A 25,132-nucleotide genomic window follows, 5' to 3' on the forward strand; every position below is an offset into this window, starting at 1 on the left:
ATAGGTTAGGCACATGGTCTCCGGGTGTGATTTTAAAATTATATCAGTCAATTTGTATTTCCAAGGCTTTGTACGGGAGTGCGATTTGGGGCTATAACGCAGTTGATTAGCTCCGAATCATACGAAATACATTTTTCTAATGGATTTTAAAAGTGCCACAGGGAACACCCGCATATGCAGTACATGAGGAGCTGGGGGTCAAATAAATAACAGATCTAGCTGCAGTCAAGCCCCTGCTCTGCTGGATGAATGTATGGTCCAAAGAAGAGGCTTCTTTTAATCAAGCAGTAATTTTGGATTGTCTTGCCCTGGACCACGCTCTGAAAATCCCTTGGCTTAAATACATTAAAGATTCATTCAGTGCCCTGGAAAGACCTGATATGTTTATGAATCAGGGGTCAGTAAAGAAGGTTGACAAAAAGTTAATTGAAGACCTATTTTTAAAAACAAGTAGCGCAGTGCGTGAAGGAAAGGAGCTTAATAAGCCTATGGTAAGAGCCATGCTCTAGTTAAATCAGTGCCAGGCATGGAACTCTATCTTTCCATTTTAACCGGACCCCACAAGCGTTTTTTAATCACTCGTTTTAGACTGAATATGTTTCCCCACTTAGTTGCCTCTCCTCCTGGTTTTATTGTATGAACTGAGGATAGAGTCTCCTGTGGCTGCGACAATAGGTCTCCACAGGATATTTTACATTTTGTCTGTTTATGTAAATATTTTATGCATCTCAGGCGACAATTTCTTAAACCTTATTTAAAAGAAATGGGATTCAGACAAGCACGTGTTGCTCTCTTGCATTTGCAACTTGTGCAAAACGCTCGTACACTGTGTGTTGTTTCGCATTTACTAAGAGCAATGATACGATCATTGAAATCCAGATTTGACGGAGCACAGGAGGGATATTATGGAAATTGGCTTGGTAGATAACATAATCAAAATGTATTTGAAGTATTATATGATTGATTTCACATGACGGTTGATATGAATAATGTTATATCACAGGAAATATTATGCAATGATTAAGCGTAGATTCTAAACACTCTCGAGAAACTGTAAGAATAGGATTGTTTAGATTTGCTTCAGAAAGATAGCGAGAGGTGTATTTTTATTGTGTGTTGAACTATGTTTTAATGTATTTGTTACTGTTTTGAATGCATGATCTCTCTTATGGCGGTATTACTGCTGAATAAAGATTGTTTATTAATATTATTACATAAACCACAGCATCAAGAGCACTGCTAAAAGATATCATTATGACACCCACAATTCCAACACTGAAGAGAGTCCCTGGGCTCCTCATCATTGAGAAAATCACATCCAGAATCAAATTTTAGAAACAAAATCTCGCCACACCGTAATACAGTCTAGATAATGCTGATCTCTGTACCAGTTGGGGCTGCTATGTTGTTATGTCTTACCAGGAACTGAATATGCAGGATTACATTGTAATGAAATTAAATGGCGTTGAACCAACGTGTCTGCACTTTATTGGAAAAGGCCCCGGTTAACCTACAATTCATGTAAACAACACACAGCAACATCCTTTCTTAGCGATTCCCCAAGAAGAGAGGGCTTTCTGAAATGCCACCAACGCAACAAAAGCCCATAACAAACACGAACCTGCCTTCCGAAGAGATAAAGATATAACTGGGGGACAGGATATTCAAATTTGGGATCTGGGGCATTTAACAAGTTCCTCCAAACCACAGGAAGAAATACGAGTGACACCACCTTCAAGTGGAATGCGCCACCATTGACAACTTAACAGCAGCAGGTGGCCCCACCACCTGGTGACATAAGGGTGTCAGCTTGCTACAAGAACCATATGAATCCTGCATGTCAGCCCGGCTTTGGCCTGATGCGTTGGAGGCAGACATACCACTTAACCTAGTGGGCTGAGTTCAGGTGTGGTTGTGTGCTCTTTTCATGTCAGAGACACCACTGATCAGTTAGGTCCATGTGCTGGTTGAAGTGAGTCCCCCCCTTCACCACCACTGCACCCGCAATACAGCTACCTTCCACTCCCTAGCATATGAGAAGGGGACTCTTACCCTGCACATTCTTCATCTTACCACAAAAAACCTTACATACACAAGACGGGCCTGGAAGTTGCCTCTTATCCTCTTCAAGTGTCTCGTTTCTGGTCGTTCTACATTCCTGGTTACAGAAACGAGCTTAAAGGAGCGCATGCCCGAGTCACAGCTCCAAGTGACAGGTTGCGCTGCTCACAGAGGCGTCTCGGAGGCGACAGCCCTCCACACTGTTTGCACTGCGAAGCAGTAATATGCAACAGGTTAATGTTTCACTGCAGCGCCGCGGCCAGACCCACGCGAGGAATCAAGTGTGCCCCGCTCTCGCCTCAAGACAAAAAATACACGTCTTTAACACAAACAGGAGCCACAATTGTGTTTCGAACACAGCGGCCGTAATTACCGTTCGTGCGACTCGGGAGGTCCGAGGTTTTCTGTCTCCTGCCGGCCTCCTTCCCCGCATTGTGTCTCCGCGCGCCCGGTGCAAAGTTCACCCTCTCATTTGAATGCCCTGCCCTGCTGCAGCAGGTAGGAATGACTAACATGCCCGCCCGGCTCGGAGAACACACGGCGTGCCCCTCCCTGCCTTCGCGCCCCTGCTTACTTATTTACCTTATTTTTTTTATTTGCGGTTTTCTATAGCGCAAACTTGGCCACTGAACAACAAATACCTTCCCAAAATAACATGCTTCAATTTAAGAAGAGCGCAGACAGGCAAATGCTGCAGTAGTTTGATGTGGAAAAGTGGTTGAATAGAAAATATAGGGTTTAATTCTCATTTATGTTTGGAAAAAGTTATAATGTACACAACAACTGAATGGTCCAGCCTCAGTGTGAGGAAAGTACCCCACAATTTCCATTACGGGAGTGCCAAACAAGGGGAGCCATTTCAAGTAGGATTAAAGGGAAATTATGCGAGTTGGGGAGGCTAAGCTGGCCGGTGAGGGGCCTCTACAAACGGTTACTGGGGGCGGAATGAAGAGCGGGCAGCAGCCAAGCCCGGGAAAACGCTGGGCAACGATTGGTTATCTTGATTTAAAGCGACCAATCCGCAGATGCGCAATGCGCATCCCCTGGGTGCGCATCAGGATTTAAGGGTATGCCCCCCCCCCCAAAAAAACATGTGCATAGGCGCCACCATAACGGTGGCGGCCTGTGCTTTGGAGGCGGGTTGCATCAAACATATAGGCTGGTGGACGTTGGATGCCTTTCGGGGTACATATTACCTAGTCTAATATAAGTCTTTCTTCACCACAGGTGGCCCTCGACAGGCGCACAGGGTATGGATTCTGGGACATTCGTATGTCGTCAAGGCACAGCGGTGAGTGACGGCGCGGAGAACTAATGAAGGAATGTGGCTGTGCAACACAAAGGACTCGTTGGATGGGCAAGCCTGGGATGCAATAGGAGCACCTGCTGTCTACCGCACAGAAGGCAATAGGTCGCAGGGAGAAGCTGGGCGCAGTAGTGGTGTACCGGGTGGCTTGATTTGGCCAACCTGGAACGTAGGGATTTGATGGGGGCCAAGATATCAGTACTGACGGTTGTAGCCAGACTCATTAGAACAGCAGAGCTGATATGGCCAGAAATTATACTACAAGTCCTTGTGAAGGGGGCTATAGACAAGGCAGTTGTAGAACGGTCTAGGAAGAAGATGAACAGCACCATGTCCAGATTGTGCAAGGCTAATGGGTGGGGTTTTGTGAGGCATGGCCTCATTAACCTTAAAACACCAGGGTACCACAAACCTTATGAGGAACACTTGTCGCAAGTAGGCATACAGTTGTTCCTCCTCAACACTAGTGAGGGGGGCTAGAGTTACAAGGATTCAAATAAAGAGTGTCAGGAAGAAGCCTGTGAGGGAGCTGCCTGAGGTCGGAAAACCACAAGCAACGTGGAGGGCTGGCTCCAGATAGAGTGCAATAGCCAAAGGTGGAGCCTCTGAAGCCTGTGCCCTAGGGATGCCTTATGGCAGGGACACGGGGTGCAGGCTGCGGGTAAGCAGAGGGCGGACACAGCACTTGCAGCCCGGTCAGGCATGAGGGCCTCCCACAACACTTGGCAGCAAGGTGTAGCCGAGAAGCAGCAAGGGATGTGCTAGACCTGCTGAGAAGGGGCATTCGCTCAGGGCGTTGTCACCAGGTGCTGTGCTGTTAAGGTTTGAGGTCTGGACTTGAACTTCAGGCAAGGAGGCGATAATGACTTGACTTGATTTAAATAGATTATGTGTTCTTTATGGCAATATATAAATAAAAGCTGTGGCCTTTTTTCACCACCACAGAACTGTGTCATTTGTAAGCACGAAGGACGGTGGGGTGCATGTTTTGGCCAGGGAGCTGAAGGGAACCGAACTTGCCCGCCAGGGAGGGGTTCGGAAAAGAAGGCCCTGGGTGAAAAAATGTAGAACAATTTTAATTACCTGTGTCAAATGATGACAAACAATGATACATTTTAACACAGTCACACAAAAACAGTTGAAATATGTCTTGCCCGGATTGCCAAAAAATCCTTAAAATGACATTGGCATTGGATGACAGAGTTAGAGATAACAGAAGGCAGAGAGGGAGAGAGGTCTGGATAGAGAAATAGAATAGACAGTGGTTAAATAGAGAGAAAGTTCAGTGTCACGAGGCTCCATAGAAGGTTGGGGCCCTGATAAAATGCCCACTTTGCCCATGCCTTCAAACGTCTCTGCATTCAACAAATGTGTATGGCAGGCTTTGCCATTACACCGTCCATCTAATCTTCTACACACTGGCTCATGGAGAAGCAACCTGCTCATCTCCCATTTACCTCATACATTAAAACAATAGAAACAAATTATGAAGGCCAGTTTTTAAGTTTCAAATTCGTTCCTGCTGGTTTGATCTTACATCCGGGGTGCATTTAGGATAACTTCTATAAAATTCACAAAGACTTGTAGGAGCATGCCTGCAAATCTAAGCCAGCTGTAGATTTCCGGTATAGCAAATTGCAAAACTAACTTATGTGGTATTTCCATCTTGTAGAAAATTACATGTGTACATGTGTAAATGTACATTTTCAAACGTAACCTTCCTCTATATGCAATTTAAAAATATGAGTGTTTCATCAACATTCCCATCTCTGAAAGACAATTACGCCTGCCTTTGAGTATATTTGTAGAAGTTTCTACTGTGGGAAACGTCCTGCATCTTGATTCTAAATGCCCCAAAACTCACGAATCTGTGGGTGTTTTCTGCAAACTGCAGTCACTCCATTGATATGTGTAGTTTATGAACAGAAAATTCCACCAATCCCTGATATTGTGGCTCACTCTGTGCATTTTACATTTGGAAATTGCGTTTTTTGTACACTCATGAGGAATGTAGTTGATCAAGAAACTTTGTGAACCGAACCGAGCTCAGTATATAACACATTTCTCAAATCTCTAACGAGCTATTCTTGGCAAACAGGGCAAGCTGAAGGGCGAGTTAGTGGGGGCATTATTTTCAAGGCCTTGTGCTGCCAAAGATCGTCACTCTTGAAATGTTGAAGCAAGCCTGCACTGTATATTCATTCACCCACAAGGGATAAAACCACTAAGTGGCAACAAAATACTGGAGCTGTTGCTTGTGATTTTCCTAGGAACAGGTGCTTTGTGACACATTACTGCCAGCCTGACGTTTTGAGCTGGGTCCCGCAAAAACGTCTGAGGTGCCTACTCTCAAGAGCCGCCACTTAGAAGTCTACTTCTGCAACTATTGCTGGAAAAACGTCCCAAATACTAGAGCAATAATGCTCAAGCTAATGCAGATAAAAGTAAATCGCAAGGCGCCGGATACCTTTCGAGGGAGTTTTCCATCTCGTGAGTTTATCTTCCTAGCTCTTTAACCTTCATTTGTCTTAAAATCATTATAGTTGATTTCTTCCCATGTACAAGGTATTCATGTTTTCTTTATTGTCACTGTATTTAGAGGGGACATGGCAGCCTGAGAGTGAATAGGAGCACCAGAGAATAGGCAAGGTGCTACAGAAACCTTTTCAGTCCACCTTGTTGAATGCTTCATGTCTCAATCTGCTATTTGACACCCTCCAGGGAGGTCTGCAACACTTTGCAATTGAGAAAGCTCAGAAGTTTTCCAGTTCTTTATGTGATGCACAAGAATCCATGGGTATGGGAGTAACAGGCCCTTTCAAAACAGATAGAGTTTAATCAGACCATTTGTTAGCCCCCCTCTTACCTCTTTATACTCCTTCCAAATTTGGGGGTTTAAAACTATAAGCCCCTCACTTAGAACCGTAATTGGGATGTTTTAGTAGCGTGAAGGTAATGTATCAGTGACGCCCCAACAATTAGAACAGAATTGCACAGTGACAAACATAAAAGGGTCTACAGGAATGTGAACACTAATAACATAATAAAATCCTCACGCATACTTTTAAGTCTGGCTCATGCAGCATCAGTACTGCAATCATACACATTCAGCTGGAGTGACATCGCCCCATCTATAGGCTTTGACAATGACAGAGGTTAAGAGTATTGACAACTGCAGATAAAACAGCTAAATACACCCACATTCAAAACGCCTCAACTGGCCTGTCGTGTCCGATGTGACAATTGTTGTTGGCTTTACTCAAGCACCTTGAGAGGTCCAATCTCAATTAAAAAATCACAATTATTTGCACCCTTGTTGGAACTGTCAGGAGAAAGGATAACGTCTAAAGCACAACGGAGGCTGAATCGGCCTCTCGGCTCTCGCTCACCAAGACAAGAGAGTGCATGTCAGTGAGCAGTGTTGGGAAGATCTCCCCGATATGGAGGACTCCAGTTTTGAGCACTTTCTATAAATCACCTTCTTAAAACAATGAGGTCCGATGCACAAACAGAAGTATTTGTGCATGTAACTTTAGTTTAAACACAAACATCCTTTTTGAGAATGTAAACTTTTTCAAATCAGTGAAGGTGTTTTGCAGTCATAAAATGTGATTTACTGTCACAAATAACTTTTGTGGGAGCAAATCTGCTCCCTGGGGCGGTGAGTGGGTGTCTTTAAGTGGCTTTTTTTTTACGTCACACGCAGTTTTTTCGTCACATTTCAACTGGTGACAAGACAATGTACACACCCTGAGATGTCTTTTGTCTGTGCCCCACTTCTTGACATTTTAAAGTGAATTTTCCTCTTGGAATAAAGCCACAGTGACCCTTGTCATTCCTAGCGTTGACTCACTGGTTCAGTAAAACAATGGCACAGACCCCTAATTCCTCTGAGCAAACACAGACTCTACGTCAGCTCCAGGCAACTTTTTCCGTATTTTCTGGGGAAATGTTAGCATCCTAAGAAGCTACATCCTTAGGTGACCTTTTCTTAATTACATAAAAGAGCATTGTTTCACTGTCTGCTGTAACTATTATTACATAGCATACCTTAACATGTAATATGAAATATTTGTAGCACATGAGCAAAAATTAGAACACAAACTTGTAAATTCTATGAAAGTCCAAATATTTACTACATATTCCCTGTTTACAGTCTAGTATCCTTCTGCATCCTCTGATAAGTGACAATTAGAACCAACTGTGCTTATGTCTACAATGCAAGTTAGTTCTGCGAGTTTCAATGTTGTGCAATGCTTCTTTTGGCACGGATCACAACCCATTGCAAAGTGCTGCGAAACAATAAGACTGCTGATAAAATCACAGTAAGCCTGAAAAGAAAGGGAATGAAGGGCGCAGCAACAGAAGACTTGGCAATCCCATAGTACCATCGTGTGTCACTCCATATTTGAACTCTTCCCTTGGTCACCCTGTGAAGAACAAGTATCAAAATGGGAAGCACACAGTGACCTGGAACCCCATGTACAGCTCGTGAGTTCAGGCTTTCAACAACTTAACACAGTTATTGGATTTCCATCCTCCCAATCAAAGGGGAGGCTGACTCTTTGATTTTTGATCTTGGGGGCTGGTGGAGTTGGTGCTCAAGGAGTGGTTGCATAAAGCATGCCCATAGCTCACCCAATTCAATTACTCTCTATTTAGGTCTTGCCTATCATACAGCTTTTAGCTGTCTGTAGGCAAAAGCCTCTAGTGGACTATACCAAAAGCTTTTTGTGGACTTAGAGCCCTCTCACTGCTTACAATTGGTTGGTTTTATTGTCACTCTAATTTGCTTTCTTCCTATTCAAGTGCTTGCTTCCCTTTTCTTGTGTTTGTGCCTTCCACGGAGCATACTCTCGTTACCATCCTTTTGGTTCACAGACTTGTGTCCTTCCACCTCTCACCTTTAGGTGAGTACTTTTTTTCTCTAAGCTCTCCACGACAGTGAATGTATTTTCAGGATCACTCCCTTCTGTACAGCTTTCTCCCTGTCAAATCCCTACAGCCTCCTCCCAGAGCATGCCCTGTTGCTAACTCCCACTTGCACTCCTCATCATGTACTGCTTTTTAGGTCTCGCCTGTCGATGCGCATGCGCATCGAGCAAGCGAGAGTATTGGGACTCATCCACTCTTTATCCACACTGCAAGGAATCGTGGCGATTCCTTGCAGTGCCCGTGACTTTTAAGCTCAATGCGCATGCGCATTGAGCTTAAAAGCGCGTGCACGTCCGTCTTGGTTTACCCGCTCCGCCCCCTCCCCTTCCCGCCGTGTCGCATTTCTCCTCCCCCCTCCCCTCTCTTCCCTCCGTCTCGTTTGTTTAATTTAACCCGCTCCGCCCCCTCCCCTTCCCGCCGCCTCTCCCTACCCGTCTTTTTGTTTCACCACAGAGTAGCAGTCTGTTTTCTGTGTTTTTTTCTGTCTACTTTGCCACAGACGCTACTCACACAGCGAAGTCACGTTCCTCAGCAACAAGCTACAGCTGCGGTTCGGATCGGCTGGACTAAATGCCAAGTAAGTGGGAGACTTGGGGGTTACTGTAGCCCAGGCCCCGTCATCAGGCACAGCCCTGCACTAACCTGAACGGGCTGCTTTACTGCAATCCCTCCTTAACCTTAATCCCTCTACTTGAAACCCCTTATCTACCGTCAGAGTGCAAACCTTTCTCGGATCCCTGCCAGTGAGCTTTTGGAGTTTTCCTTGATCACCTTAAATTTGTTTTTATTCCGCATTTAGCAATAGCACAATTACCTCGCATTTCTCCTCCCCCCTCCCCTCTCTTCCCTCCGTCTCGTTTGTTTAATTTAACCCGCTCCGCCCCCTCCCCTTCCCGCCGCCTCTCCCTACCCGTCTTTTTGTTTCTTTTCTTGAGTAGGCCTGTCGGTATGTAGGAAATTATAATGATACATTACTTCTCATGTATTAAAATGTATCGCTTCCTTATTTTACGGTATTGTAAAGACTGCCTGCACTAAAATCGATATATTATCGTTATCAAGTTTTGGGCACTCACTCAGTGGGCTGTCTTGCTGAAATATTATCGTTTGTATCGATCATATTTTATATTTGTTTGGCATAGTTTTCAAGATTCGCTATATTTAACACGCATTCTGGGATGAATGTATTACATACATGGGGGGCTTATGTGCAAACCTCTTGCGCCGCCGGTTCGTCACCTTTCCCCACATTACAAGAGACCCACCGGCAGCGCAAGGGGCTTCTAAATAAGCCCCATAATACCTTGGCCTTGTGCGCTTGTAAACTCACTTCGCACCATTTAAGCTGCATGGGACGTCCGAGCGTTAGTGGCCTGGGGAGTTTGGTGGCAAACATACATCACCCTCAACCCCTCACCCTCAACCCCTCACTCACCCTCACTCTCACTCACCCTCACTCAGCCTCAACTACTCCCCCTCACCCTCACTCACCCAAAACCCCTCACCCTCACTCACCCTCAACACCTCACTCACCCTCACTCACCCTCACTCACCCTCACTCTCAACCCCTCACCCTCAACCCCTCACCCTCAACCCCTCACCCACCCTCACTCACCCTCAACCCCTCACCCTCACTCACCCTCAACCCCTCACTCACCCTCACTCACCCTCACCCTCACTCACCCTCACCCTCACTCACCCTCAACCCCTCACTCACCCTCAACCCCTCACTCACCCTCAACCCCTCACTCACCCTCACTCACCCTCAACCCCTCACTCACCCTCACTCACCCTCACCCTCACTCACCCTCAACCCCTCACTCACCCTCACCCACCCTCACCCTCACTCACCCTCACTCACCCTCAACCCCTCACCCTCACTCACCCTCAACCCCTCACTCACCCTCACCCTCACTCACCCTCACCCTCACCCTCACCCTCACTCACCCTCACTCAACCCCTCACCCTCACTCACCCTCAACCCCTCACTCACCCTCAACCCCTCACTCACCCTCACTCACCCTCACTCACCCTCAACCCCTCACTCACCCTCACTCACCCTCACCCTCAACCCCTCACTCACCCTCACTCACCCTCAACCCCTCACTCACCCTCACCCTCACTCACCCTCAACCCCTCACCCTCACACAGTGCAATAGGTCTCGGAGCATTTGAGTTGGAGCTTTTAGAAATGTTTATGGCTTTTTTTTTGTAATTCTTTAGCATTGGCTACAGGAAACAAAAATGCTAAAGATTTACAAAAAAAACCCATAAACAATTCTAAAAGCACTAACTCTAATGCTGCGAGACCTATTGCATTTCCAATGCTTGTTATACCACAAGCGCTCCATATTGATTTATCTTTCCCCCATCCTGTCAAATGCTTCTTCCTCCTTGGATGTTTTTTACTGTTTAATTATTCTGCCCCTAGTGCATTGCATTCCCCGCTGGTTACTTCTCTCTCCATTACGTCCCCCACTACTTAGTTGCTTCGTCTTGCCGTCACAGTCATTAAAAAAATGTTGGGGGGTTCTAGCAGCTGCCATGTGCTGCCGGGCCACTCCACTTTTAAAGAAGCAGCTTTGCACAGGTAAAATATTTTTTTCATTTAAGGAGACTAGTGGCATTTTTACTCCTGGAAATAAGTAAGTAAGTCAACAGTAGGTCCTCACTCAATATGAAGTCAAGGCCACCACCTCCACAAGGTGAATTAAGGCAGTAGCCTTAGGGTACAACAATTAATGTTATGCCAAATAACAAAGAAAGGCCTAAACAAAATGGCACATTTCAAAAACGACGGAGAGCACCCCAGCAGCAAATTACTACCGTATTTTGACTGGGGTTTTGAACATCCTTGCAAAATTTGTGATCATGTCAACCAAGTTATCTGTCAGTTCTGGTTAGGCAAATCAAACTATCACTCGCAGAAAGAGGTAGAGCAACAAGCATAGACCCATGAAGGGGAGGGGCATGGCATTCTGCATGACCAACTGCACCCAAACAATACATTTGCATTAAGAAAAGAATGTGCTTGCAGTGTGCCCCAGTGTTACAATTCATTTTATTTTATCACCTGGGCTGGGACACCTACTCAGACAAAAGCTAGTGTGTAATTTGTAAGAGAAACACTGTGAGGCGGCTCATTTTTTATTTAGTATTTGTCTCATTTGCCTTAAAACATCCTGCATTCTGCTCTAATGTGCCCCACCTTACATTCAAGGCTGCAACTCCAAAGATGATGCCAGCCTCCCCATGGCTGCGGCCGAAGCGTAACCCCTCTATTACAGAAACCTGCTAAGGCAGCCATGTTTAGTGTGGGTGTCAAGTGCAAAAATCAAGAGTGTCCAACATAGGTCTAAAATGTTCGATCAATGTGTATTTATATAGGGGAAACTAGCTGAAAGGCAGTAGAGTGCTGTATAGGAGAGTAAATCCAGACAGGAAGATGGAGGATTCTGAGAGGGGAGGGCGACTATTCACTGCATTGGAATGTAGTGTTCTTTAAAGGGGCGTGTCTTCAACTCCTTCCTAAACAGCAGGAGGGAATGTATGGTACTGATGGATACAATAACGTTCCAGATCTTGGGTGCGTACATGGAGAAGACCCGTGGACTTGTTTTCTTATTTGCACTTCTTTGCCTCCAGTCTCATGAGGTGTGGCTGCGGGTGTGCCAAGAACCACACCTTGAGGCTGTGGATTTCCAGAGCAGAGGAGGCTTTCGTATAGATTCTACATGCTGGATTGGCAGGAAAGCCACATGAAGTACCTTTGCAGCCTAAAAGAAGCTCAATTAGATAGTCACTAGTTATTCTGAAAATATGTCTTGGATCTGACCGTCATGGATCTTCATACATTGCCAACCATTTTTTAGGGTATACAATTATTTCCTCTAGAGCTGTGAGGAACTTCCTGGGAAGGAGAACCTTGCTCCCCTGAGCTGTAGTCAGAGCTGATGGTAAGACTAGGATGGGAGACCGTTGTGGTCTGCATCTGCGGGGCATCCAAGATGCGTCTGTCTCTGTGACAGGTCCCCCAAAGAACTGCTGCCATGTATTATGCTTTTAAAGTAACAAATAGGGCCTGTTAGCACGGTCTCCAGGCGGTGGGCAGGGCTGATTTTCACATCTCAATAGTTCGAAGGGAATTTTCTTGCCATTAAGACACTCAGCAAATATGTATGCATTTACCATATTTTCGAGCATGTCTTTTTTTTTTTTTTTACACTCTAGCCTTGGTTTGCAGCTACGGTAAAGGAAAAAAACTCTTGAGATTGTTGTAACTCCAACAAGTCATTCTCTGAGCTTTCAATCGCTTTAAAAACATTTAAAAGCAATCAGTCGATCAGTCATTGATTTTGTAAAACATTTTCTCCTCTTTCCCCGCAGTTAATTTAAGCAGCTCTTTTCTTTTGTGCTGTGACTTCTTCTGATGGAAAAGGACTCATCAGAATACACAGGCGCTGAGATCTAGTTAGTGAATGGCTTCATAGAATGCCGGAGTGACTGATACTTGTCATATGTATGTAGCTGAAGAGAACGCAGACAGGATTGCCAGAATCCACGTCAACGGGACACACTGTTCCAGTCCTGGGCTTTCATTTTACACATCATATTTTCCAGCTGTGTTAGTACAGTGGCTTCAGTTCAAGAACACCAAACTGCTTATCCCAGAACGCACTTAAAGGAAAGACCAGGAAGGTGGAAATGGGATCCTTTGAAAGGAAGTGTTCTGGGAACCCTACATGCCACAGTGTTCTGGCATAGAGGAAGAGTGGTGTTATAAGGTCCTCTCGCTCTGACATCACAGTGCTCGTTCATATAACCCTTCTTTCCTTTCTACTGAAAGGAGCTGGAGGGCCATTCAAATAGAACACAAACTAAAAACCGATTGAACACTTGACAGAAAGTGGGCATGAGCGGGAAGAGGTCGTTTGACTCTCTGCGCCTGCCCGAGGCCACGCAGTGGCCATTAGGAGGGCGGGCTCCTAGTCACGGAGGGCTGTCCCGCCCCCGCATGACGCAGTAGTTCCTCTCCTGAGGCAGTCTCCCCTGGTTGGTGGAGACTGGTAGGGATGCACGTCCGGGGCGGTGGGGAGGAGCCGTCTGGAGTACATCAGACCTCGGCCCTGTTGGGGAGGCCTCTTTGCCGCCCCGGACGTCGCAGTTCCATGTTGGGACACTCTTTTCTTCCCTCTGGTCGTCCTCCAGAGGTCCGGTCTTGCGGCGTTTTGCGACGTTTTTCCCGGCGTTCGACGGTCCGTGTTGCCTGTGGTGAGTGGGGAGGACTTAGGCGGGTTGTAGGCAATTGTCTTGTTCGGGGGCACGGGGGTCACAGGTTTGGCCCCGGCGGTCCTCCCCCACGCGTCGGGTATCACTTGGTTATTGCATGGGACTTTTGAGCAGTCCTTGCCCTTAGTCTTGTTGTGCTCGCGAGCTCGTGTATCACCGGAGCAGTTGTTTGTTGTCTCCTTCCAGGGGCGCTTACCTTAGCTCGTGAGTGTGTGGCCCCACGGAGCAACTGATTGTTCCTCGGTGCCCTTCGTTACGTCTCCCTTGCATTTATCCAGGGGTACGATCACTTATGTGGGGCACCTAAGGCGCCTTCCTTCACCGGTATGCATAGAGCATGATGAGGATTGCTAGGCTGCGAGTCCGTTTTAGTTTGTTCAGGCCCAGCGCGTTATGAGAGAATTAGGGGGGCAGATGGCCGTTTAGTCCGTCCCCTATATTTTCCCGAGGTGCTTGCTTAACCTCGGACGCATGTGCGGACACTTGTAGTAGCGCTGTTGTCGTAGGCTAAGTCTCTTGCGCGTTCCCTTCGTGGCGACGGTTATGTCTTAGACTCGAATGTGTATGTTTGCCTGATGAATCATTCGCCAGGTAGGATCCCACTTCCAGGCTGTGTCCGTAGGCGTTCGTTTGATCTGGCCATGCGCCGTGGCGCCCGGGCGCAGTTCTCTCCGTGTGAATTTTGTGGTTGGTGTGTGAGACAGATTTCTGCCATTCCAGGCGCAGCCGTACCGTGTCCCTTCTGCCCCCCCCCCCCCTCTCCTGCACAGCCGGACTCTGTGGAGTCGTGGCGCTTCCTTAGTGACTGTGTTGCCCGCGAGTATCGGGGTGTGTGTTGGATGTTGGCAGCAGGGGGCATTTGCGGTGCGGTAGTTTTCGGGAGGAATATGCTGGGCCCCGTCCGGCGGGCGTTGAGGCCTCGGCTGCCGGTGTCACTGTTCCGTCATTGTTCCGTCATGGTTCAGTGGCTTTTAGCGCATCCTATGTAGGGCAGCGGGTGCGTCGGGCTGTTTCGCCCTTCCGGTGGCAGTAAGTGTTGCGCTTGGGGGTTACGGCCTTTTCGATTGTGGGGCAAGTTGTCGGGTGTCCGGCTGGAGCCCGGGGGTGGTGGTATGGTGCCGAGCGCAGCGTCGCCAATTCTAAGCTGCCCTCCGTCCCGTGGTGTGATTTGCTGCTGTGCCGGACTTGGCTCGTAGGGGTGGATATAAGAGGCATGAGGTCATCTCCACTGCTCTAGCCCCGGGCTATTCGCGTTGTAATGCGGCGGTGCCTGCGGTGGTCTCTTTTGGTGTGTTTCTGTCCGCGGCGCTAATTCTGTTAGCTACCCGATTACGTGGCCTTCCCAGCATATATATTCTTCTGCGTGTGTTGACACACTTTGGTCAGTCTCCCAACATTCAAGGACGGCGCGATTTCGTTTACGCAGTGTTGTTAAGTGCACGCATATATTGATGGGCAAACGTGCAGATGATGCTGGTCGCTGGCAGTTGTGTTCGACTTTTTGTGCACGTGTGTAATGGTGGCCGGGTGCGGCCATTTTGGGGACACCATGGTGTGTTCGGCGCTCAGGGTAATGGCGTCCAGTGCGGCCATTTTCGGGGGCGGCTTGTTTCATTTATTTGCAGCAATTTGGGAGCACAATCCTTCAATAACTGCACATGTGGGTAAGTTCGGCCATTGATGGGCATTTCCGTGGAATGTATGGTTTTAAGGGGGATACAATGTACGGGTCTTTACCAAATTATGTTGCTTTTCTTGCAAAGTGCCCATGATAGTGACACTATCTGAGATATGCGCAGTCTAATGTACGGGCTATTCATGTAGTAGCCCTGTATATGCACGGCCTGCTAGTTCGCACAGCGGGATAGCATTCTGACGATCTGTACAGTGTAGCTATCTGAGGGATGCGCAGTGGCAGGTACGGGCCGTTTTCAAGCAGACCTCTATTAAGCACTGCTTGCTGGTTCGTTCAGTGGTACTCCATTTTAGCACCCAGCTGTCTGTGTAGTATGCCCAGATTAAGGTGCGGCGAAGTGAGGTATTGCCAGCACGCTCCGCAAGGCCAGAATATCATTCCATGGATAGAAAGAATGTCTTCGGCAGCATGGTGTCTTTCGCTAGCTTGTCCCTGGCCGGCTGCCAGTCTGCAGGAGATACAGTTTGTAACTTTGCGGGTTGAGGGGGGGTTGCGGCCCGGGTCGGTTTCAGCTCGGGGATGCATTAAATCTGTGCCCGCGAGGGGACTTCAGGGACTCGGGTGTGTGCCTCGGTGTGGGTCAGGCTCGGCCCGGGGTAGCTTCCTTCCTGTGCACGTGAGTGGAATTTTTGGGTCCCGGGTTTGAGCCACGGCATTGCTTCCGTGCCAAAATGTAAGCGGCAGGTAATACATATTGGAACTATTTCTTCCGAGCCAAAATGTGCGCGGCAGGTAATACATATTGGAACTATGTATTGCGCCGCGTTGTCTATCCCACGCCTCGCCCGGGCCATAAATACCACAAAAAATAATTTCTTATCTGGCTATTCGGATAAGTTCAGTGGTTTCCGCTTTTGTATCAGATAATTTTGTTACTTCGTTTATAAGTTATAATCCTATTGTAGTATTGTGAGTTATTACCTGTCATCACATAGTTGCCTGCGAACTGCAAGTTATAGGATCGGATCCTTTTATGTTTCCACCAGTCTCATTATCCTAATGTTTCAAAAAAAAAGAAAGGTTTGTTGGGTTAGAAATGCACTATTAGTAATGCCAATCCCAACCATTGTTGTGTCTACAAAGTCTGGAGTTTGTGCTTCCCGTTACACGCTTATATACTGTCTCTGCTATGGAGGTATTGCATTATCACACCTTGTTTCCTGATTGTCTTATGTAACTTAGATAATAAGAACTAGGATGCCAGGTTTTGCTAGCAAAAGATGCCCAGGGAGTATTCCGTGGCGTGAGCTAACTGCCCCCCCTGGTATTATTGCTCCCGGCATAGACCCCTTGGTGCCTGAGTCGCAGAGGTCCAAATCGGATATATCACACGACCCAATTATGGATAAAAGCGAACTATAGTGATTAGGTGGCCTGCCGGCATTAAAACCCTACATTAGTCACTCCTACCGTGCTCGGATCCAGCCAGTTAGTTACTCAAAGCTGCATTGTTTGCTTGCATTTGGTGTGTGTATACCAAAACTTGTTATTCGTTGTGTTGGATCACTGTCCTATATAGTTTTGATTTAGCATATTACTGATCATTTCTTTCTTGTGCTTACCGAAACTGTAGATTCGTTTCCCGCATATTATAACAGTTGGTTATACTTAGTTTTCATACATGCAAGATATAGGCCTTAGGTCTCTCCCTGGCAGCACTAGTGCTGTATCGTCACGGCATGATGTAGGCACATTAAGGGCATGATGCCGCCCGCTTCCTGCTCATCTTTTATCGGATCTTTCATCTTGGGTTTCCTGCATGATTTGCGGAAGGAATCCTAGTACGTCCTGCTCAATATTGCTAGTACCAGCCTTTGAGGGTTTTGCCCCTTGTAATTTCTGTAGGTTGTACTGACTCTGGTCTTCATATCGTACATGTATCGGGTTTTCTTTACAGATTTACACTATAGCGTATAACTCTACTCTTATGTAGCGTGGTACTCCCTATCAAGCTATTGATCAGCTTTGCAGGTAATTATCTACGTGGGTGTGGGTGGGAGTATGTCATCAGCATAGCATGGATAGAACTGGTTTGATAATATTATAGCTGGATGCTGGACAGGATTCGAGAGTAATACCCACTCCTGCTGTTTACATGAATAGACTCCCTCACTGAGACAGCCTAACAAGAGCGTAGCTGCAGCGGGTGCAGTGGCACCGAGGACGCCTGTCGCCTCCTTATTGTTGTATTTGATCAGGGCTGTAATTTTCATTCTATCTCTATCATGGGACCCATGTCTTTCCGGTGACAGTGCCTATGACACACAAACTACTCTTTGGCTTGTTCCCCGCACCCACACCTTGCGATTCCAGCTCAAAGAAAACAAGGCATTTGCAGTTATAGATAATGCTGCTCGCCGGGCCATGTTTCGGAAAGTAACCTGACGCTTTGGCAAGGCACGACTAATTTTATTCGATAGTTCCGCCTTGCATCTGTCCCGCAGGTAATCTTAAAGGAAATCCAGTAAAGTTTTATGTTATTATTATTTCCGAAGCACTTTCGTTAACTTGGTCCCATTCACCACACAAGAGGTGGGCATCACACTGATAGGCCCTACGGCTGATCTCTTTTCAGTCCTTTACTATCATGCGGCGAAGTGCTAGAAATAAGACATCATATGTCACACGTAAAATGAATGGATATGCCACACATACTTAGTCTCAAACTGGCAGCTATGTATGGTCCCCGTATTTACTCCAGGAAGTTATACAGGAGGCTTGCTATTATGTTAATACTAGGGGTTCAATTGTTTTACAGGTACAATAAATATTATGTATGGGTGTGAATGAGGTGTGAATATACAAGCCTTCAAACAGTGTATGCGCTAGGGCACAAGTCTTTTTGAGCCGATAATTTCGAGCCCTTGTGGAGCAACTGTTTTTCCCCTCGTTTTCACGAGAAAGCATCAATGTGGGCTATTGAATTTTCACTCATAATTACACCCAATTATAAAATGTCTCACATAGCAGCCTGCACTTGTTTGGATGCGGATTGGGGTCAACTCCCCTGCATACCCTGTAGTCTGTTAGCGCCAGTAAAGGTGTACTGTTCTCAAATGTTCTGTTTACATGCTAACCAACAATTTCTTGCTACGGTAATATACTACATTGTGGGCAGACACCTCCTCCTGGCATGTCCCAGCCACCCAGACTGTACTTTGTGAGTGGATGGGTGGGTTTGAATTGTGCGCCTCACACTTATCATTCTGCTGTAGCCATCACCAGGCTTAGTGCTGTGGCACACCGGAGAATTCTGAATGGGTCCACATTTGAGACTCTTCCCCCTATGATATCTCATTCAAAATAACCTTCTCCCAACTAAATCGTCCCTGTTAGACATGTTTTCTTATGCCAGGCAATCTTAGTGGTGTGGCCATTCTTGGGCTTCTTCTGGCCAGAACCGGAAAGCGATTTTCTGAGTGTTGTATGCTGACTAGGGTAACCATGAATGCAAAAAACTCTGGGAGTAGATAGTACCCCCTCCTGGTATTTTGGGCAGATGAAGGGAGTGCAGCACAAGCGCTTGTGCCTGCTGGTCGGCAAACTTGCCACCCAGTGGGGAGGCAATAGGTATAGCACGCATTGGACACCAGGGCATAAGAACATACGGGACGTTGTCAATGATAGCGCTGGTGTAAGTGCAAGGTAAACACGTGAGAAAGTGTAAGTGCAAAGATAAACACGTGAGAAATAGCAAACAGTGCGTTCAGAGAAGTGGCGTGGCAGGCAACAAAGAGTACCACACACAGGTACATAGGGGGCACTGCAATAATGGCAAACACGTAAAAATGAGAAATACTACCTGTACACTCCTGATAACAGCACATGTGTTGCTCTACCATGAATAGGGAAGGTCGTATGTCAATAGTCTTTTTCCCCCTTCCATTGGTCCTGCTGTCTATCTTTCATCTTGGGCTCGGGTACCTGTTGGCAGCCCACCTGCGGTCTGCAGCCTCAGTGTAACAATCAATTCAGGTATAAGGAGAACATCGGTGGCTTCCGCAGCCCGAGCCCGGACTGTCAATAATCGTTGAGGTGGGTCCTTAGAAGTCCTTTAGAGAATGTTCTATCTGGTATCTTACCCGGTGCCCCCCCCCGGTGTCGGTTCCCTATCCCTATGGGGGGGGGAGGGGGGCCTAGTTAACCTAGGACAAGCTATCCCTGTGGTAGGATAGACTGGCAGCCGGTAGGCCGGACTGGGGGGCATGTGTTATCGGCTGTCCCAGTGGTTTTCTGTTTTCACTGGTAAGACCACGTCGATAGTTTCCTATATATGCATTGCATACTGCAATAGACTGCTGTATTCGGTAGGGGTTATGCCAATGGGTGCCTGAGTGGCTTTTATTTCTCCAGGCATATCCCTACGCAGGTCAGGAGCTTAGGGGGCTCTCCCTTGCAGGCGCAGTTCTCCCCGGGAGGTGGTTGTATGGTGGCTTACAGACTAGTTAACCTATGGTATCATGGCCGATGCTGCTTACCAGCCCTAAACCCAATTCGGCCTTCAGTCTAGCTAACTTATCGATATGTCTGATGCCGCTTCCAGCCTATAACCTAGTGGGCAGGGGATGCCGGCTGTTCGGCCTGGGAACCCGGATTATCGCTTAACTGGGACTCGTTCTAGTTCTATAGTATGTTTGGTGCCCTCCTATTCCCTCGTGTCAGTGAGCATAATTACTATCCCTGCTGGATTATGTAGACAGTAACGCAGATGTATCAGTGACTCCATGGCGCAGTTTTCTGACGCTCTGTGGGAAGGGATAAGGTGGTGTCCCAGCGGCTTGCGCTGGACAGCCTGTTTCATGCTTCTGAGGACCTCTGTGGTAGGGGCCCCTTCCTATCCCTTTAGTTTCCCTGAGGGGTTGTAGGACAGGTTTATTGGTGCCTCATGGTAGCACCCCACGCCTATGGGCGTTGCCCTGTTCCTCCTCTGTCGGGAGGTAGCAATTCTAGGTGTAGGTTGCAGGTAAAGAGCAGTAGTAATGGTGGGGGGCCCGTGCGGCAGCGGGAACCACCTCACGGGCTGTGGCGGAGTTACTGGGCGATCCGGAAGAAGAGAGGTGCAAACGCTGGACGTCAGCGGGCACATAGGGGTGCCAGAGCATAACCTCAGAGCCTAACCTGTTACCTCATGGGAGGTGCAGGAATCCGTGTCGGCGCCCCAGTAGTCCTTCGGGCGGTTGTGGGCCTGTGCAACCGGGGGTTTGCCTAGTCACGCCCAGCAAATGGGCGTGTCAGTATAATTATGGTATTTGTACAACAGTTGGGTGGTTCGCCACTGTGTTGTTTGGCTCAACAGGCGGGCAGGTGGCGAGAATGCGGCCTGCCCTAGGATCGCCCGTAAGCTAACCCACCGTCATTACATATGTTGTATGTAATAAACCTGCAGCAATTTTTTACCCAAACCTAATTGTGTCCTTGTGTTATTTGCGGGTTTGGGCATGTGGGGCGGGGGTTCATGTGGCCCTGATGTGACTATGCGCCTGCCCGAGGCCACGCAGTGGCCATTAGGAGGGCGGGCTCCTAGTCACGGAGGGCTGTCCCGCCCCCGCATGACGCAGTAGTTCCTCTCCTGAGGCAGTCTCCCCTGGTTGGTGGAGACTGGTAGGGATGCACGTCCGGGGCGGTGGGGAGGAGCCGTCTGGAGTACATCAGACCTCGGCCCTGTTGGGGAGGCCTCTTTGCCGCCCCGGACGTCGCAGTTCCATGTTGGGACACTCTTTTCCCGCCCTTCCTCGAACCCAGAGTGTCGGCTTGAGGGGGCTCCGGGGGGAGCTTTTAATGTGTTTCTTTTTCGTTGCAGGCGGAGTTACTGGGCGATCCGGAAGAAGAGAGGTGCAAACGCTGGACGTCAGCGGGCACATAGGGGTGCCAGAGCATAACCTCAGAGCCTAACCTGTTACCTCATGGGAGGTGCAGGAATCCGTGTCGGCGCCCCAGTAGTCCTTCGGGCGGTTGTGGGCCTGTGCAACCGGGGGTTTGCCTAGTCACGCCCAGCAAATGGGCGTGTCAGTATAATTATGGTATTTGTACAACAGTTGGGTGGTTCGCCACTGTGTTGTTTGGCTCAACAGGCGGGCAGGTGGCGAGAATGCGGCCTGCCCTAGGATCGCCCGTAAGCTAACCCACCGTCATTACATATGTTGTATGTAATAAACCTGCAGCAATTTTTTACCCAAACCTAATTGTGTCCTTGTGTTATTTGCGGGTTTGGGCATGTGGGGCGGGGGTTCATGTGGCCCTGATGTGACTACGCAAACAGACCACACCGTTCGCGTCCCTCCCTTTAATTAGATACTCTGTGTCAAAAATGTATGATCGCTTTTCATAACAGCAGTGTATTTATGTGAGTGTGTGTACACAATGGCACTTAATACACACACATAACACACTCCTAAGCTCTCACTTTTCTGCACACTCATGAACAGCCTCCCTGACCGCTCACCGCATGCTATGGTCACTCCGCGCAGCGTCTACACAGTTTACGTTACAAGTGCTACATTGTGGTGCTAAATACCCTCAGCAATATAAATGGGTGACCTCCCTGGAAACTCCCCAACATTCACCGGGCCGAACATACAGGCCGCACCAACCAACACCCCTTCTCTTCCTTGTATGGACATGCCAGAGATCAATATTATCATCTATTTTGCCTCATGTGTAGGTATTTTACCACGATGGAAACAATATCAAAACTGGTGACATATTCCATATTAAATGCTGCTTGTTGTAATGCATTGAGGAAGAACCCAAAGTGCCAGTTTCATGCCGTTACCTCATGGCTTGAATCTGAATGGCTTGATAGACTCTCTTCCATTTTTGACAAACACCCGGGACGCAATTCAAAAAACATTTACACATCCAAATTCAAAGCAGCTGCGCTAAAGTGCCTCCTGTCTGCACAAACACCATATCCTGATTCACAGACTCCGGTTCTCCGGTCAATCCACAGATGAAATTTAGGACTGTGGAAAATCTGAAGGAATGGTCGATTTCACAGTCTCATCTTTAGGGTTAAGGGAAGAAATATGGATGTCGCCAGGGGAGGTGTTTGGGCAGGGGAACCATTAGGGATGGAGTAAACGCCTACAAAGTCATAACTTTGTAAGGTGTTAACAAACTTTATGTTCACACTCAATTAGCCCACCTACACGGAGGCCCAGATTCCAAATTTTACGGAGTAATAGGTGTGTGTACCTGACAAATAATGATACCCAGGGTAAGTTATTTATCAGGTGAGATAAACAGTACCTTAGTGTAAACTTTACCCCGGTTAAATTCCAGCAGGTTTGATCTGTAGGAATTTAACGAAGGTGAGGTATTTAATGAAATGAAGTTACTGGGTGTGTTAAATACCACCCCACCTGAAATTCCAACCCCTGCGCAAAGAGGTTTGGACAGGGTTCTGAAAGCACCGGCCCACACATAATCAGGGCCAAAGTGTTAAAAAGCTGAAGTAGAGTGTAGGAATGTCTCTAAAAGATAAAATAATTTCAAGGATGGAACAAAACGGAAAAAAGTTGCATGCACTATTGTAATATGTGCAAAATATACTAGTGCGTAATGTTCAGTGTAGAGATATAAGTACGAGGGAGCAGTAATATGTAAAAAAATCTATGATTGAATAGATTTCCGGCCATACACGCGTGTTTTTTTAGGGTATTCTAAAAGCCACAAACTTTGCGGTAGCTGTGCAGATCTACGTGGATTACGATACAATGCTGTCTAAGGGTAGGGCCCAGTGGAAAAAAATGTTGTGCCAGTAAAAAAGAGGAAGAGTGAAAACCAGCATATCCTGCGAAACAAGCACAACGTGACAATCATAGGCAGCTCCACCCACAAGCTATCAACATTTGCTGAGACACAGCACACTGTGTTCATGGAAATTGTTTTGATTATTGGTAAACTTTCACTTTTAGCACAGAGCCTCCACTAAGCTGCAATGATCTCCATAGGTAAGGCTCAGAGCTCATTCTTTTTAAGATAGAGCCTGCCCCTGCCAGGGAGTCAGTTTGTTTGATGGATTTTAAGGAGTATCTATGTAAGAATATATTATATGTATGCACATCTGCGGAGTGTAATATGATATTTATTACTTAATTGCCATTGTTCAATGTGGGTAGGGGCAAAACAACAGGTGATGTCTTGAGAGGGCGATGATGACCCACATCACCCTCAACAACGGTGATTTATAGCATATTACACTGCACATCTGCATATAGTTTATGTCATGACATTTTTTATAGCATTTATTTTTCAGCAGTATCACGATGTAAGGATTTATATCTGCGCAGTAAGGTAAAATCACACTGACGAGGACTCATGCTTATTAGCATTGCTATTCCCAATGTAAAGACAGACAGACAGACAAACAGATAGGAAGGGAAGCTCGGCGCGTGTTGTTTGCCACCAAAATTGTGAAAAACTCTGTCCTCTACAAACCCATTGCAATTCCTTGAATTCGTGCACACCTTGCAAAAACTGCCTACATTCTCCACATTTCATTGCACTGTAAAGAAACTTCAGAGTTACATGATTTCTTGCTACAAAAACGTGCCTGTTTGGTTGCCTGCTGGCTACACCACTTGAGAAACATTCAGTAGGTCATGATTGAAGTTGTAGGAAGGACGCATAAGACTCCTGTCACTAGCAGAGTATATGTGGGCATAAATGCATATATTCAAACAAAAATATATATGTTAATAGAAAATTAAGAATAAAAGCCCTCTACAAATGTACATTGACTCAGAACCACAGATTAGGTTAAAAACCCATACACGTGCTATTAGGAGGGATCTCTTCCACATAAAACCAATTCCTAATACGTTTCCAGTGGGCTAAGCTTCTGAATTCTGGGGAAGGAGATACTTATGTGGTTTGTGGCACAGAGTGGTTGCCTGATGCTGTGTTAGCCCTTCATCCTGCTCATTTTCAGTGACACACAGGCAGCAACAAGCAGCTCACCCGATACAGCTCCTCTGCGTGCAGTTACAACTTTCACATCACTACACACCAGTGGTGTAAGGCAACATGGTGGGGCCCTCCTGCAGAATATGGGTGACTGGCACCTGACACTCACATATGTTTATAGACCTGAGGAAGAATGGGTGGCACCCTGAAGGGAAGACCCCTGAGTACGTGGGCCTGGGTTATGCCTCTTGCACACCAACAGGAGGACAGTCTAGGGGCAATGGCAGGTTATGAACTTTAAAAAGAGTGCAGCGTAAATAGCCACACTAAACTGCACTGAGGGAGCAAGCCTACCAGGAATATCTCTTAAGGAACAGGACGAAGCTTCAAAATAGCCACATTTCTGTGGAGCTCCGTCACATTCCCCATTTCTCGAGTTGCACAAGGACAGGCCTCCAACAAACAACAATTAATCCAAAAAAGATGCTTGTGAGCTACTGGTAGTTCTCAAGCTACCCACACTTAGGTCTCCTGTATGTAGCCCAGCCTAATAAATGAGACGCTTTAGCTTGGTTGAAAAAAATATAAGTATATCAAAATTGAAAAGTGTGTATCTGAGAAGAAAATGTGTGTATTTTCAAAACTCAGCTGAAGTTTGGGGAAATGTATTACTAATACTAACTTGGAGCCAGGGACATTGCAGCTATGGCAGTTATGAATTACCCACGTAGAGGCATTCCATAATGACAAAGATATTTTTACATTATTGCTGGGAACAGTGCCGGAGGTACAGATGTGATCACTACTGGTAAACTTGCATATGGAGATCACTAATAGAATCTTTTCTGATGTGGTCAGTAATAAACCTCTACTAATAGTAGCTCAGGATGATGTTCATTGAACATCTGTAGCTCTTACTGCAGAAAAAGTTGGAGACC

General features: G+C 46.9%; 1 protein-coding gene across 10 annotated transcripts in view; it reads right to left on the bottom strand.

Moving 5' to 3' along the window:
- ELF1 (E74 like ETS transcription factor 1) overlaps positions 1–25,132 on the bottom strand; it is a 665,417-nt gene that overhangs the window by 507,605 nt on the left and 132,680 nt on the right. For 2 of the 10 annotated variants that reach the window (XM_086934930.1, XM_086934922.1), the window contains exon 1: positions 2,435–2,511. The exons of 6 other annotated variants lie outside the window; for them this stretch is intronic. The gene's annotated coding sequence lies outside the window, so the exon portion shown is untranslated. Of the gene's footprint in view, positions 1–2,434; positions 2,552–25,132 lie in introns of those variants that run through there. 2 more of the 10 variants (XM_086934920.1, XM_086934926.1) reach the window with 2 other exon arrangements.

The sequence above is a fragment of the Lissotriton vulgaris genome, chromosome 8, assembly GCF_964263255.1.
Source record: "Lissotriton vulgaris chromosome 8, aLisVul1.2, whole genome shotgun sequence".
NCBI lineage: Eukaryota > Metazoa > Chordata > Amphibia > Caudata > Salamandridae > Lissotriton > Lissotriton vulgaris.